Source organism: Egretta garzetta, unplaced genomic scaffold (genome assembly GCF_000687185.1).
Source record: "Egretta garzetta isolate BGI_Z169 unplaced genomic scaffold, ASM68718v1 scaffold126, whole genome shotgun sequence".
Lineage (NCBI taxonomy): Eukaryota > Metazoa > Chordata > Aves > Pelecaniformes > Ardeidae > Egretta > Egretta garzetta.
This window is the reverse complement of record NW_009260128.1, coordinates 4398669-4413306: the sequence shown is the minus strand read 5'-3', so window position 1 is coordinate 4413306 and position 14638 is coordinate 4398669. Positions and strand designations below refer to the sequence as shown.

Here is a 14638-nt window from a genome sequence, read left to right as displayed (position 1 = left end):
CCTACACTATAATAAGTACCAATGCAATGTGAGTTCAAAAAGAGGTATTTTTTAATTTTAAGTTCAGAATTTCCAGTTTGCACAAGTTATCTTTAAATGACTACTGAAGATTTTGGAGTTTTTAAGACAGAAAGAAAAAGAAAAAGCCGTTTCTGTTCTGCCATCAGATGACTTCTTGAAACCTCATTCCTGAAGGCTGTGGCTATATGATCCATAATATCAAACTCGGAGAGCAGGCTGAGAAATAGAAATGACTCATCAGGCTCACAGTCTATCAATCACATACTTGTCTCCTGGATGAGGCTGCACCATGGTCTACAGAGGGAGATCAGTAGAGGCCTGCTGTAGGCTGCTGTAGGCTGTGTAGAAGTTATGGGCTGTGTTACACAGGCTGAAAAATCTGTTTATTTTATACTTCGACTAGTAAGCTAATGTTGGTTTAGTTTTGGAAGCTCCTGGCTGATGGGGTGCTGAACACTTAAGGGGTCATCTGTGTCATCTGCAGCATTTGTGTTGTATTCATATTAGAAACAAAATCTGAAGATATTAAATAGACTAAGTGTCGTGGTTTAACTCCAGCCAGCGACCAAGCACTACACAGCCACTTGCTCACTGCCCCCGCAGTGAGATGGGGGAGAGAACCAGAAGAGTAAAAGTGAGAAAACTTGTGGGTTGAGATAAGAAATATTTAATAACTGGAATATAATAATAATAATAATAATAATAATAATAATAATAAATGTAAGGGATGCACAATGCAATTCCTCACCACCTGTTGACCGATCCCAAGCCTGTCCCCAAGCAGTGGCCCCCCGGCCAGATTTCCCCTAGTTTATAGACTGAGCATGACATCATATTGTATGGGATATCCCTTTGGCCAGTTTGTGTCAGCTGTCCAGGCTGTGCCCCCTGCCAGCTTCTTGTGCATCTCTAGCCTTCTCAGTCAGTAGAGCATAAGAAGCTGAAAAGTCCTTGACTGGTGTAAGCACTGCTCAGCAACAGCTAAAACATCAGTGTGTTATCAACAACATTCTCAGACTAAATCCAAAACACACACTATGCCAGCTACTAAGAAGAAAATTAACTGGATAACAGCCAAACCCAGGACACTAAGTATGTCTTATTTTCCTTTTATCAAGCATAATCGCTTCTCCAATATCTAAATCTAACGGTTTCATCAAATGCCTATGTATATTTTTTCCATAAGATCTGAAATTGAAATACAAGCAAGAGTATATTTTTAAATTGGGCATCTAGAAGCTTTTAAGTCTTCCCAAAGCTTGACCTTTGATCTTTTCTATCTACAGATCTATACTTGGGGGTTTTTGCTCTTTCCTGATCCTTTGTGTAGTGACCAGCTCATGTTTAATAGTATAGAATTAAATATTCTTTTTTTTTTTTTGTAAAAGTGAAAATTAATGATATATCTGTTACTATACAAATCAGAAGAAGGGAAGAAATGTAATGTTAATTCCACGTTTACTTCTTCCTTCCAATCATTAGAAATTATACATTAGAAAGGACTCTTGAAGGACTCTTGTGTGTTCTATCCTAAATGTTAACATTTTATGTAATTAATACACTGAAGTTTCATTTAAAAATTTCTAGATTATAAAAAGTTATAGTCCAGTATTATAAAAAGTTTATACAGCTTATAAAGGAAATAAAAGTGCATTTTTTACCAAAGCAACTTTGATGAAATGTATAGATTACAGTTAGTTCTCATAATGAATATATAGAGTGTATAATCTTAGTAATAAAAAAGCAAAACGACAGAAAACACACAAAAAGACCAGGAAAAAATTCTGGCAGCAGAAAAAAGCTACAATTACTTACTGCTGCCAGAGACTTGTCAGAGAAAGGTATTGCAGGCAGCCACAGGCCACATTTACTCCATTTACGGAAGCCTCTGCACACAAAGTGCTGGTTCAGAATGCTAAGCAATAAATTCATTTTTATGCTGAGAAATCCATTGCTCAAGCCAAGTAACATGCTGGATAACTATGTTAATAAGAAAGAGACATGAGAAGGAAACTAATTCTTCCCATTACCTTCAAAAAGGCATGGATTGGAAGCAAAATTGTTCTGTGGCAGCTAATACAGTACCAAGTCTGCCACATTGTCATCACAAGTAGGAGAAGCCCAGTCAGTTAGAATAGGAAGTCATGTGGACACTTTTGTCTTATGCCCATTTCCCCTTCAAATTATAACACTGGAAAAAGGACCTGGAATACAGGATCAATATTCCCTGGCATAGATGTGGTTTCAAGTTGGCTATTGGTTTTATTGTGATCAAAGCAGACTGGATTTTATTTAAATATTATGGTAAAGTGGACAAGGATCTAATTTAGCTCAGGTGGTTTTCTTGATTGAGTTCGAAATGTTAAATTGTCAAAGTGATAACGTTTTATGCTCACTTTGTTTGGGACAACAGCAAATTTGGGCCAATGCAAGTAACTACATTGAAATTCTTTTCAGGGAAATTGTTATCTGTACATTCACTTTTTTCAGTCTTTACTTTTTTAGTTGATCAGGTAATAACTTTTGTTTGTGGGTGTTTTTCTGAGGAGAGGGGGCGATATGGGAGTGCTTTGTTAGTCATTCTACAGCACCAACCCAACAAATTAATTAAAATTAACAACTGGCTTTTTATTTACAAGATTTTATTTAGTGTTGTTGTATTATCTATATAAGAGTGTTATCAACTCTAGTTTTATCACCTGAATAGTCTGCATTCTTACATACTTCTTCTCTTGCACACAGATGAACACCACCCCTCTTTTGGTTTTAAATGTAACGTTTAGAAACCTGGTTGGATTGGCAGTCCTGGAATTTAAAAAAAAAAAAAAAAAAGTGATAGCCTCAAGAATAGCATGTATCCTGACTAACTGTAGTCTAATGTTGAGCATGGAAGATGCACATCTGAGTTTCTAACAGCCAGCTCTTCCACCCCTCCCCTGTCCCCAGGCTGATCTGCAAGCTTCTTCCACTTCCTTTCTGTTAGCTCAGGTGCTTATCTGACTCAGGGATTCAACTCAGTCTGTTAATTTGGCAAAGCCAAACTAGCTAAAAGTAAGAGGATTCTGCAGGGTTACTGAGCTAAATCAGTTTACAGAGTTCACCAGTGAACAATCACATCTTTCCAGTTATCCCATCGCGCAGAGAGAAGGAAAAAAAAAAATTCATCCTCCGTAAATGCTGAGTATCCTTTTCCTTGTAATCAGTAGATGATGTTGTCTTTGGTAATCTTTTTAAAGAATCTCAGTGAAGATAATTTTCACACACCAGTTGTTCTCAGCAGCACTTTTCTATCTAACCTCTACACCAGGATGACAAACACGCTTACTGTCACAGGATATTGGTATTTAAGACCTGATTTTCCTCCCCAGTGCCAGCTTTGATCTTCTGCCACTGAGCCTCCACTGAAAACACTCCTGATGTAACTTCTGCACATGCTGTTGTTTGAGATTATAAATTGGGGGATTAAGAGCTGTAGGTTTCTCATGTTATGACTACCAATATGCGGGAGGCACACTAAGGAAACAGTCGTACTTTTGTAACCTTATAAATCACTTATTTCAAAAGCTGCCTGTAAAAACCTATTATGTAACCTCAAAAGAATAAAAATTCACAATGTGCAAACCAATAATTCTAAATAAGATAGCAGTAAAGCTGATGGTAACCAGCTGAAGTTATCAAACATCAGTAAGGCTGAAGTATAAATTCATGAAGAAATTCTAATGGCACAAGTTTCATCACTTATTATCATAGGAAATATTCTATGACACTTGTTTTGCTTTAGAAAGCAGAGCTGTAAAAATAATGTCATTTTAGATTGTGATCCTTTTAACATTTACCAGAAGATAAACACCTTTATGAAACATTGCATCTGTGTATTTCTCTTCCATTCTCATTATTCACAAGTCTTATCTCAAATATTCAACTTAATATAAGTGAATGAATCATCAGATAGATTTCTGTCATTTAAAACAGATAATATCAATAAGTTTATGTATTTAAAAAAACCCCAATAAGTTATTAGGAGGGAAATAAGGAATGTGCCAAAGAAGACAAACATCAGGCAATGGAACTGGGCTTAAGGAGAGGTTGAAGAGGAAGGTGGCTAAGAAATGAGCCTGCAATTCATTTAATCTTTCTCTTTCTTATCTGTAACAGAATGAGGAGGGTAACAGGACTGGTCTGAGCATAAACACAAATTACAAGTTTCTCAGGCATGATATTAACAAGAATGTAAATAGAATGAAGAATATCAATGTAAATTGTCTTAGAATCAGAAAAGAAAAAACAAACACTGAAGCTGGAAAAAATAGCAGCATTAGTTTCATAGTGAACTTTTAGTTTAATTTTGCTCTGTACTACACATTTCTTCATTTTTGACCTGATCACAACCAAACACATATTCACTGAAACATTACAGGATTGGATATCATCAATAAACACATCAAACATTCTAAATTTTTATTTTAAAATGATGGTTTCAATTTGAAGTATTCTACCTTTGCCAATGCATCTTCAGAGCTTTGTCTGGTTTATGGTTGTTATTTATGTCTTTGTGCAATGGTATAACTATTATTTTCAACTTGTGAAGTATGGGCAATTCAGAGAGATGCTGGTAGAGGCTGCTGACCCAAAGACTATATGAAATATTTAGTTAAAATATATGGGGTTTAGGCTCCATCTCAGCACTGCAGTTTACTTAATATGACAAAGATATTTTTTGTTGTAATACTGTCTAAGTGCATTTGTGTAGAGTCAATACCTGGAGGACAAAATGGAGAATAAAATTCCAGAGTTCATCCATGAATGATCCCATGTTGTGGCGCATTGGTCTCTTAGTATGTTTTCTTCTGTGTCCAAGTTATGTATAAGCTCAAGTACCAAGATTCTGAATACATATGATCATTCATGAACTCATGCATATTATGTAAGCTAAACTATAACCTCAGGTCAGTTATTCAAGCAAATATTTAGCTCAATATTGTTCTGTATTTCCCATCTGAAAGTACCGTATGATGTTGCTGTATAATGTTTGTTTAGAAACTTTATAACCCTGTAAAAAGCTGGATGTCTTATTGCAATGCATAGTTGGCGAATTGTTTACTTGGTTCACACAGGTGTTGTGAAGCTCATTTCAATTACTATTTCTAGAGGTCTTTGAAAGTTACAAGTTAAATCTGAAATAGCCTTGCAGCACTTTTGGCAGGAGAGGATTTCTAGACAAGTAAAGCTCACCCTTCTTTGCAGCGGCAACTGATAATATAAAATCGGGGGTGTTCCACTGCAGGATCTGTCTATCCACTGGCAAGCCATGACCACCTGTAAATATTGTCAAGATTAACAACAAAAACAAGAATCCTGACTTCTTTTTTTTTCCCTCCTAAGTCAGAATCTGTGTACTTTTAGGTCTGAGTTTTGTTCCCATAAGTGCCAGTAATTTCCCATAGGATTCTTGGTTCATTAAGCACATAATGACATTTTTCCTGACTCTGATTTTTCTCTGAGAATATTTTTGAAAATTTTTTTAAGAATTTTGCCAGTCTCTTTGTTAGTCCCCAGGCTCAGAAAACTGTGTGTACTTGGATGAAGTCAATCCTAGAGTTGGGTCACAAGTCTATTCCTGACATTCACCACTTCAGAAGAAAGTGGGGGGGGTTGTGAAAATTCAGACTTGCTTTCAGCGGCAGTGAGTGATTCTTCCAACTGGAGCTGTTTTATTTCTTAATCTTATTTGAAAGAAAATATTTTCTTGAATGTAGGCTTATTTTATTGGCATTTTTTCAGGGACTATTACTCATATCCAATAATATACATCCAAATACTTCAACAGCATTCAAAAACTATACAGCAGGTGCCATTCACTTCCTAAAAGTTCATCCCACCATGAAATCTGAACTTCCACAGCCACTGCCTATTCCTTTCTTACCAAGTCAAAATGTTCTTTACCCAGATCTTCCTCTGTCAGCTGCAGGAGTCTGCTGGCTCCTGTAGGGTACCTTGCAGGCAGTGAGAGGATCAGTAAAGCCCTGTTTCTCCAGGGGATGCTGCAGGTGGTGGTTGTTGCTGGATGTTTGCTGCATGTTTGAATGAAACCACAGTACCAGGGAAAGTCTTTACTGTGGTAACAAAGGGTTAGTGCAGCTGCTCGTATGCAGTGGGGGAGCAGAGCTATTTCTCATGTCAGAAGCACTGCAGACAACATAAAGGTTTGTGGAGTGTATAGGTAAGTGCTGTGGGTAGGTGCGAGAGCAGAGATGGCAAGTCCTTGCATAAGAGTGCATCAGATATTTTGGTAGTTGGTGATGTAATTTAAAAGCTGTTTTGCCATTTGAAAACTATTCTTTAGAAATTGCACTGGAATTTTGAATGGTTTTGAAGTGATAGTAGTCATGAAGGCTCTCATTCAGAGCACAGTGGAAAAAAATTCAATTCCTCCTTTGCCCGACACACTTCTGAAATCTCTCTTATCCCTAGCCATTGGGCTGGAACATCTTGAATGCAAAAAGTCCCTCTCCTAAGGACTAAAACCCATATACCTCACCACATGGATGCATATGCTAGCCTAGAAATTACTCTCATTCTTTCCTCCTTAAAAATTGCTGGAAAATGTTGTATAAAAATTTCTGTCTATTGTGTTACCTAAAACTCAGATTGAAATCTGCCTTCCTCCTAACGTAAAGTAGGAGCTGCACCAAAGCCTGTAACAAAAGCTTCATAGAGGTGTCTCATAACAGACAGGGTACAGTTTCTTGTCTGCCAGGAGCCTGCTCCATCCTATGAATCCATCCTAAAGCTGCATACATGAATCTTATAAACACTGTTTTCCCTGTTCTGTTCACCTCATTTGTATGTTCGCATGCAAGTATGCTGCATTGTGAACATTTTGTTTTAAAAAGCTAGGGTCTGGTTAGTTTATTTAAATGCAACAGGGCAAATATGTTTGCATAGTAAAGTATCTGAAGATGTAAAGCCTCCTCAGAATTTAGCATGTAGGCTATTTAAAAATTCATGTAGCCACCTATCTACATTTCTGGGAACTTTTTAAAGAGCTAGGTACATATTTCTTAGAATTCGGGTACCATTTATTTCAACTTTATAAAGTTTCATTTAAATATAAGTGGATTTGAAGGTTGGTCACATAAGCACATTTGTAATATCTTTTGTTTTGTTTTTCTTGTACTTTGTAGAGTATTGCATGTTTACAGAGCTATCAAAGTAGTTGGAGCAACGCTGTCAATTTGAAATTCATACTGTTTCCACTAAATGCAGAAAGTGAAAAGCCAAAGAACTTGCCCTGAACAAAATTGATGATTTGATTAGCAGTCTTATTTACTAAAAGCCATGGGTGATAGGAGTGATAAATTAGGAATGGTTGCTGTAATTATACGGCAGTTGTTGTGTGCCTGACTGAACCCTATTTGCCTGTTCCCAGGTCTCCCCTTAACTAAACTCTGAGAAGCATTTAATATGGAAGGGAAGTTTTCTTTGGCATTGTGTACCTTTAAAACAACTTGCTTGTATAACTATGCTGGTAGGTTTATGTCATCAAACTCTCTTAACAGAGGAGCAGGTTATGTTGACTTAAGCATTACTAGAAAAATAATTCTCAAGCCAGTTCTCCAATTGGTTTAATTTATTATTAATCTCATATCTGCTATTTTGAGAAAAGTGTTTCTTGTAAACTAAAGTAGCCTAGTAAAGCTCCTATTATTAGTAGTAAAAATAATAGCTGATGAAGCCACCCAATGCTCTCAGGAGACAGGTATTATTATAATAATTATACTAATGAGTAAAATGAGGCACAAAAAGATTAACGCCAAATTCAGCTGCGTACGAATTGCCCAAGGTCACAGAGTAATCAGCTGTATGCTGGGAATGGCACAGCAACAAAACTACAACAAAAAAAAATCCTGATTCATAGTCAATTATTTATTCACAGAAGAATTAACTTCTGAAAAATTCATTTTTCACATAGTCTTCATCAGTCTTTTGAACTTTAGTATCATTCTGTGTCTCCTGTCAAGCAAGGCCTTCCTCTGTTTCAGCAACTCTGTTCAGGAGTTCTTTATATCTCCTGAGGGAATGGTTAAGGCTTTGTGTCTGATTAATAAGAAACTCCTTTATCAATGATTTACAGAGGGGCACAGTGCTTTTCAGAGAATAGGAGAATTATAAGAAGTAATAATCTGAGAGGGGATCAAAAATTCTCATAGTAGTCCTAAAGTTACTCTGTAAATCCCTCCTGTGCTTTTTGTGCTTTGGCTCATCAGGTACCTGTTGGTAGGACAAAAATTAGGTGAAGTTCACCCTTCGTCTTCATTTTGCTTTTTTTCTCTGTTTCCGTTCCTTTTTATAAAGATGACAGATTTTTTAACATGAAAATTATTTATAACAATCTCTCTGATTATGTTTAGACTGAAGGTAACAGATATTTACTATCTAAAAAAGCCATATCTGGAATATGGGCACTTTTCCAAGTACAAGCTGTATTTTGATATGTATTAATCAAAGCCTGTTCAGATAGGGGTTGTTTATGTTCCTTTCTTCTCTCAGCCTTGGGTTGTTGTTCTTATATTACTGATATCCCATATGATGCCAGCCATGCTAACAAGTTTTGTTTATCAGCTGTGCACAGATCTGGTTTGGGATAAATGTAAGACATACTGTACAGGCAGTACAGACCCTGTGTGATTGATGCGACATTATTTCACTTACTACAGTAGCTAGCTTATATAAAGATGTGCAGCTACTACAGTAAACAAAATAATGTCAGGTTAATTCACTGGCACATCTCATTAGCTCTCAGATTTTTGAACCCATTGCCTCTAATATCAGAAAAATTTGCATTGTAAGGAACTGCTGGTAGGCAGTTCACTTAATCTTCTGTTCAAAGCAGAGATAGCATCAAAACTAGATCAAGTTACCCAAGGCCTTATCCAGTCAAGTTTTGAATACCCCAAGGATGTAGGTTATGGGTACCCATTCGACTACTGGGCTGCTCTCATTGTGAATAATTTTTCTTTAAGTCTGTCTCAAATTTCCCTTGCCACAGCCTGTGACTGTTGCCTCTTGTCCTTTTGCTGTGCATCTCTGGTAACAGTCTTCTCTACAACATACCTTTAAGAAGAGAGAGAGAAAGTGGAGTTAGATTTCTCTTAGCCTTCTCTTTCTCACACTGAATAAACATTAGACACTTAATCCAGCATCACTGATCATATTCTGCTTCTTAAAGGTTCTCTGCTAGGCTCTCCCCAGTGTGACATTTCTCTTGTGCCAGGGCCAAAACCTGAAGACTGTGATTACAGCTGAACTTCCAGATGTGGTTTCACAAATGCCAAATAGTGGGGAAATGTGACTTCCCCTGACCCACTGGCCATGCTTTTGCTAGTGTGGTCCAATATGGCCTTAACCTCCATCACTGCACATGTATTCTGATCATTCATGTTATCAGCAGGACCACTAGGTCCTTTTGGCAGAGCTCTTACCTAGCAAGCCAGTCCCCAGGCTGTACTTGTGCACTGAGTTGCCCTGACCTAGTTGCAGCATTGACATCTGTCATTGCTGAACTTCATGAGATTTCTGGCAGCCCTTTCCTCTGCTTTGCTGAGGTCCCTCTGAATGGAAGCCCTCCCATCTGGGTGTTTGACTGCTCCCCCTAGTTTGATGTCATCCCCAAATTTGCTAAGGGTGGATTCTGTCCCACTGCCCATGTTGACAATGAAGATGTTAAAAAGTATTGGAGTACTGACCCATCTAAACTGCAGGAATAGTTTTTTTCAAAAATGTTTCAGTTCTCCAGTATTCAGCAGCAAAGGGCTTAATGAAGATTTTCCAAGATATGGTAGCGATACATCGCTTTGTTACTTATGACTGTCTCAGAGTAAAAGCTGCTAGTCTCATCACATATTCAGTTTGTCAGAAATCATTTCCATAAAGGTAGCTGCCAGGCAAGATTCATATGGATTCATATGGCTGGCTCTTGAATGTGTATCTCTACAGTGTCTGTGATTCAAAATCCATTGACAAATCAGCATAAGTTCTGGTTTATAAAATGAAAGAACTTGTGGTCTCTTCATTATACTTAATCGTTTTCTTGTAGGACACAGCAGTAAAAATTGCAATTGCTACTAGCTGAGAGGTTTTGTAAAATCATTTGTAAAATGGTGGCATTTCTGTAATGTTCCCCACATATTGTTCAGCGATTACCCTTACATACATTTTGTATTACGTGAAGAAAAAAAATGATGGAGTTGCAGATGTCCATGGCAACGGGTATAATTCTATTTCCTTTGTTTTGTGAAGCTGGAACTTATCAGCACAGAGGCAAAGGAGCGTTCTGCTAAATGACAACTATGGATTTCAAAAGGCTTGAGTTATATGGCATGTGGTAATGCATCTACAACTTCTACTATACCAAGCAACTTTTGCTAGTGGTAAAAAAACACCTGAGTTATTTTCTGAAAAAAGAAATCAAATGGAGGAAGGTTGCCAGTTGTAGGATTTATTAGGCTGATACAAGTATATTGAAAGATACAGCAATTTACAAACACTTCTCTCTTTCCCCCTTTCTAAATTGTGTTCCTGATTTGCAGCTGGTTTTGCTACATTAGTAAACTACCATCAGTAAGGAAGCAAACATTTCACCATCTTAATTTATATGCAGAAATATGGTCTGTGATTTGGAGAGTCTTGTCTCTCATTCAAAGTTGTTTCTGGATCCCCCAAAAATATTTCCAAAGATAGGTTATGTATATTTATTTTGAAGTGTGCACATTGCCTTTGTATGATTGCTTATTGCCATTTAAAAACTGGTCAATGTCAAGAATTCTCTGGATGTATCTATCTATATACATGATCATGATGTGATCCCCATGTGTGCAAGCACACAGTGGAAAAGAATAGCCCTTTATTTTTATATACCAGCTTCTCAGTTGATTTTAAATCTGTAAAAGCCCCCTAAAGGCAATGGAGCTACTCAAGTAAATAATAAATGAAATATGAATATATTACTTCAAATGAAACTAAGATGTTTACTTGTGTGTTCATATGCACAGGTATATTTTTTTAGCCTCCCCTACAAAAATATAATATATTTCAAAGCTAAAACTTAAGAATTTACATTCATGTACATTCATATATGTAGTATGTGTATAACTAGTCCCAGTAGGTATGATTCAAGGTGCATTTGTAATGGTTAAAAGTGGCTAGTCAAAAGGAAGGAAGTGTGTTCTTTTGGAAGGTACTGAACAGTCATCTAAGAGGGCATTTTTATGTATTCTGGGTTTGCTATTTTCTTCTTTTTAATTGAAATGTCTTTGTATGACATATAAAACTAACTTCTGAAAATGTCAGAAAGTAGAGGTCAGCAAGACTATGTGTGTTACTGAATGCTGGAGTCATGCACTGATAAGCTTAATCAGGAATATTTATGAAAGGTTATTGATGATTATTGTTTCAGCAAGTATTCAGAAAATTGTCTTCCTGTCATTTTATTAAAGTTCATTGGTACCAGCAATTTTTATACACTGAAATGAAGCAGCTAAAAGAAATGTGATTTCCACAAATATGTGTAATTGGAAACTACTGATCTGTTTTATACAATAGAGGAAAAACTTCATAAGAAAGCTTATGAGTTCCAAGACATTTGCTTTATCATAAAGAATGAAACTCAAATAACTGTGCAGTGAACACTCGTAATATAGATTCTAGCATTTTTTTGCCAAAATACATATGTAAGCCTTAAAATTCCAATTTTTCAGCCCCAAGCTTACTCAGGTTAGATTCTCTCAACTGGGGACATTCTAACTTCATCTTTATTACACCTTTCTTGACATATGCTAGAGAGAGTTTTTGAAGTATATTCTCCACTGAGAGACTTTTTTTCATGCCATGACTTTTACCGTACCAGCTCTGGCCAAATCAACTTCTATGAAGTCAGAAAGGCTGTCCTTCCAGTACTATCAAGTAAAATATTGAGGACTTAAATTGTCCCAAATACCACTTTAAGATGTGTCATATCTTTTGGCAAGCAGTGTCATGAAAAAAATCACATACTTTGAAAACTTCTCCAAAGCATGTCAGGTTGAAATCAGACATGAGCAGCCTTGTCAGAGACAGCAACACCCAGCAGAGCAAGGAAAGTAAAAAGCAGACAGAGGAAGGAGGACAAGACTTTGCAAGTTGGCACTGACGGCAAACCTCACTATTTTTAACTTTGGCTTGAAACACCTCATGACAGAGAACCTTCTGGAATACCATAACTTTCAGGTTGAATTCCCCAGAAAACACTCCTGGTGAGGCATACCAGCCTTTGTGGACAGTGTCTTTCTTTGACCTCTCCAACTGATGCATTCAGTTCGTTCTTTCCCATCCCAACTTACTTATCACTACATTGTTCAGAAGATAGATCTCAGTAAAACCTTCTCTACAGTCTTGGAGATGCTAATCACAGAATCACAGACTGGTTGAGGATGGAAGGGAATTCTGGAAGTCATCTTGTATAACACCCCTGGTTCATGCAGGGCCACCTGGAGCTGGTTGCCCAAGACCATGTCAAGATCGCTCTTGAATATCTCCAGGTGGGAGACTCCACAACCTCCCTGGGCAACCCGTACCAGTTCTCAGTCACTCTCATGGTGAAAAAGTGATTCCTGATGTTCAGAGGAAACCTCTTGTGTTTAGAGTTTGTGGCACTTGCCTCTGGTCCTGTCACTGGGCATTGCTGGAAAGAGCCTGGCTCTGTTTTCTTTGCTCCCTCCCTTCAGGTATTTACAAACATTGATAAGATCCCCCTGAGCTTTCCCTGCTCCAGGCTAAACAGTCCCAGCTCTCTCAGCATTTCCTCATATGAGAAATGCTCCATTCCCTTTGTCATCTTAGTGGTGCTTTGCTTGACTCTTCCTAGCATGTCCATGTTTCTCTGGCACTGGGGAGCCCAGAACTGGACCCAGCTTTCCAGGTGTGGTCTCACCAGTGCTGAATAGAGAGGAAGGATCACCTCTCTGGACCTGCTGGCAACAGTCTTCCTAATGAAGCCTACGATACTGGTGGTCTTCTTAGCCACAAGGGCATCTCACTGGCTCATATTCAACTTGGTGTCCACCAGGACCCCCAAGTCCTTTTCTGAAAAGCTGCTTTCCAGCTTGGTGGCCCTTCCTCCCCTGGTGCAGGATTTTGTACTTCCTATTGTTGAATTGCATGAAGTTCCTGTCAGCCCATTTCTTCAGCTTGTTGAGGTCCCTCTGGATGGCAGCACAACCCTCTGGTGTATTAGCCACTCCTCCCAGTTTTGGAGCATAAATATATCTGCTGAGGGTGCACTCTGCCCCATCATGCAGATGATTTATGAAGACATTGAACAGGACTGGATCCAGTATTGACCCCTGGGGTACACTGCTAGTTCCCTGGGTCTTCCTTCTTGCCCTTTGTGGTGGTTTGACCCTGGCTGGATGCCAGGGGCCCACCAAAGCTGCTCTATCACTCCCCTCTAACCGGACAGAGGAGAGAAAAGTAAATCAAAGGGCTTGTGGGTCGAGATAAAGGCACTTTAATAAAGAAAAAAAGAAAGCAAAAGCAAAGGCCGTGCACGGTAGCAAAAGGAAAGAAAACAAGATTTTATTCTCTACTTCCCATTAGCAGGCAGTGTCCAGCCACTTCCTGGGAAGCAGGGCTTCAGTATACATAGCTGTTCCTTCCCGAAGACAAAACGTCACAAAAAATGAATGTCCCCCCTCCTCTTGCTTTTCCCTTAGTTTTATATCTAAGCTGATTTCACATGGTATGGAATATCCCTTTGGTTGGTTTGGGTCAGGTGTCTTGGCTACGTCCCCTCCCAAGATCTTGCCCCCTTCCATCCCACTGGTGGTGGTGGTGGTGGTGGTGGGGAAACGACAGAATATTGGAGGCACAGCCTTCATGCTGTTCAAGCACTGCTCAGCAGTAGCCAAAACATTGGTGTGTTATCAACCTCTTTCTACATACCAATAGAAAGCACATCCCTATGCTGCTCAAATCAACACACTCTTCTTGAAGATAGCATTGTCATTGGCTTTCCTCCTGTCCTCAGGTGCCTCTCCCAGTTGCAATGTTGTTTTGGCAAGTCAAATAATATCTCCCATACTCTAATGGCTAATATTAATTCCTCAATTCCGTGAAGACCAAAATTCCTCCTGGCCCTCCCAACATTGACTTGTATTTTATATCACCTACTAACAAAAGCTCATAACAATACACATAATCCACTGCTTGTTTTTGAAATGAAACAGAGATATAAATGAACATTTCAGTGATGAACCACTTGAGATTAATAACCCCTAGAACATATCTTTCAAGGTTAAGCTAATACTCTAGAGTTTAATCTGATCTTTGTCAGTGTGTCCTATGCTACCCGCCTTCACTTTAAGTGTTCGTAAGTCAACATGATGAACAGTTCTAGGATTGTGATTCATATCCATTTTGACTTGAAAAAAAAATGTGTAAGGATGTGGTGTCATTTTGGAATTTGCTTTTCAGTTTCGGGTGATGTTTTGCTCTGATCTTCCCCATTTCCCACCTGGAAATAGCCATACCTTTAAACAAGTGTATCAGTACTGAACACCTTTAAAACTCCTAGATTTTTACT

The 14638-nt window shown here is 38.2% G+C and overlaps 1 protein-coding gene across 1 annotated transcript in view; it reads left to right on the top strand.

Moving 5' to 3' along the window:
- Positions 1 to 14638, top strand: part of DOK6 (docking protein 6) — a 172185-nt gene that overhangs the window by 108103 nt on the left and 49444 nt on the right. The window lies entirely within an intron of this gene.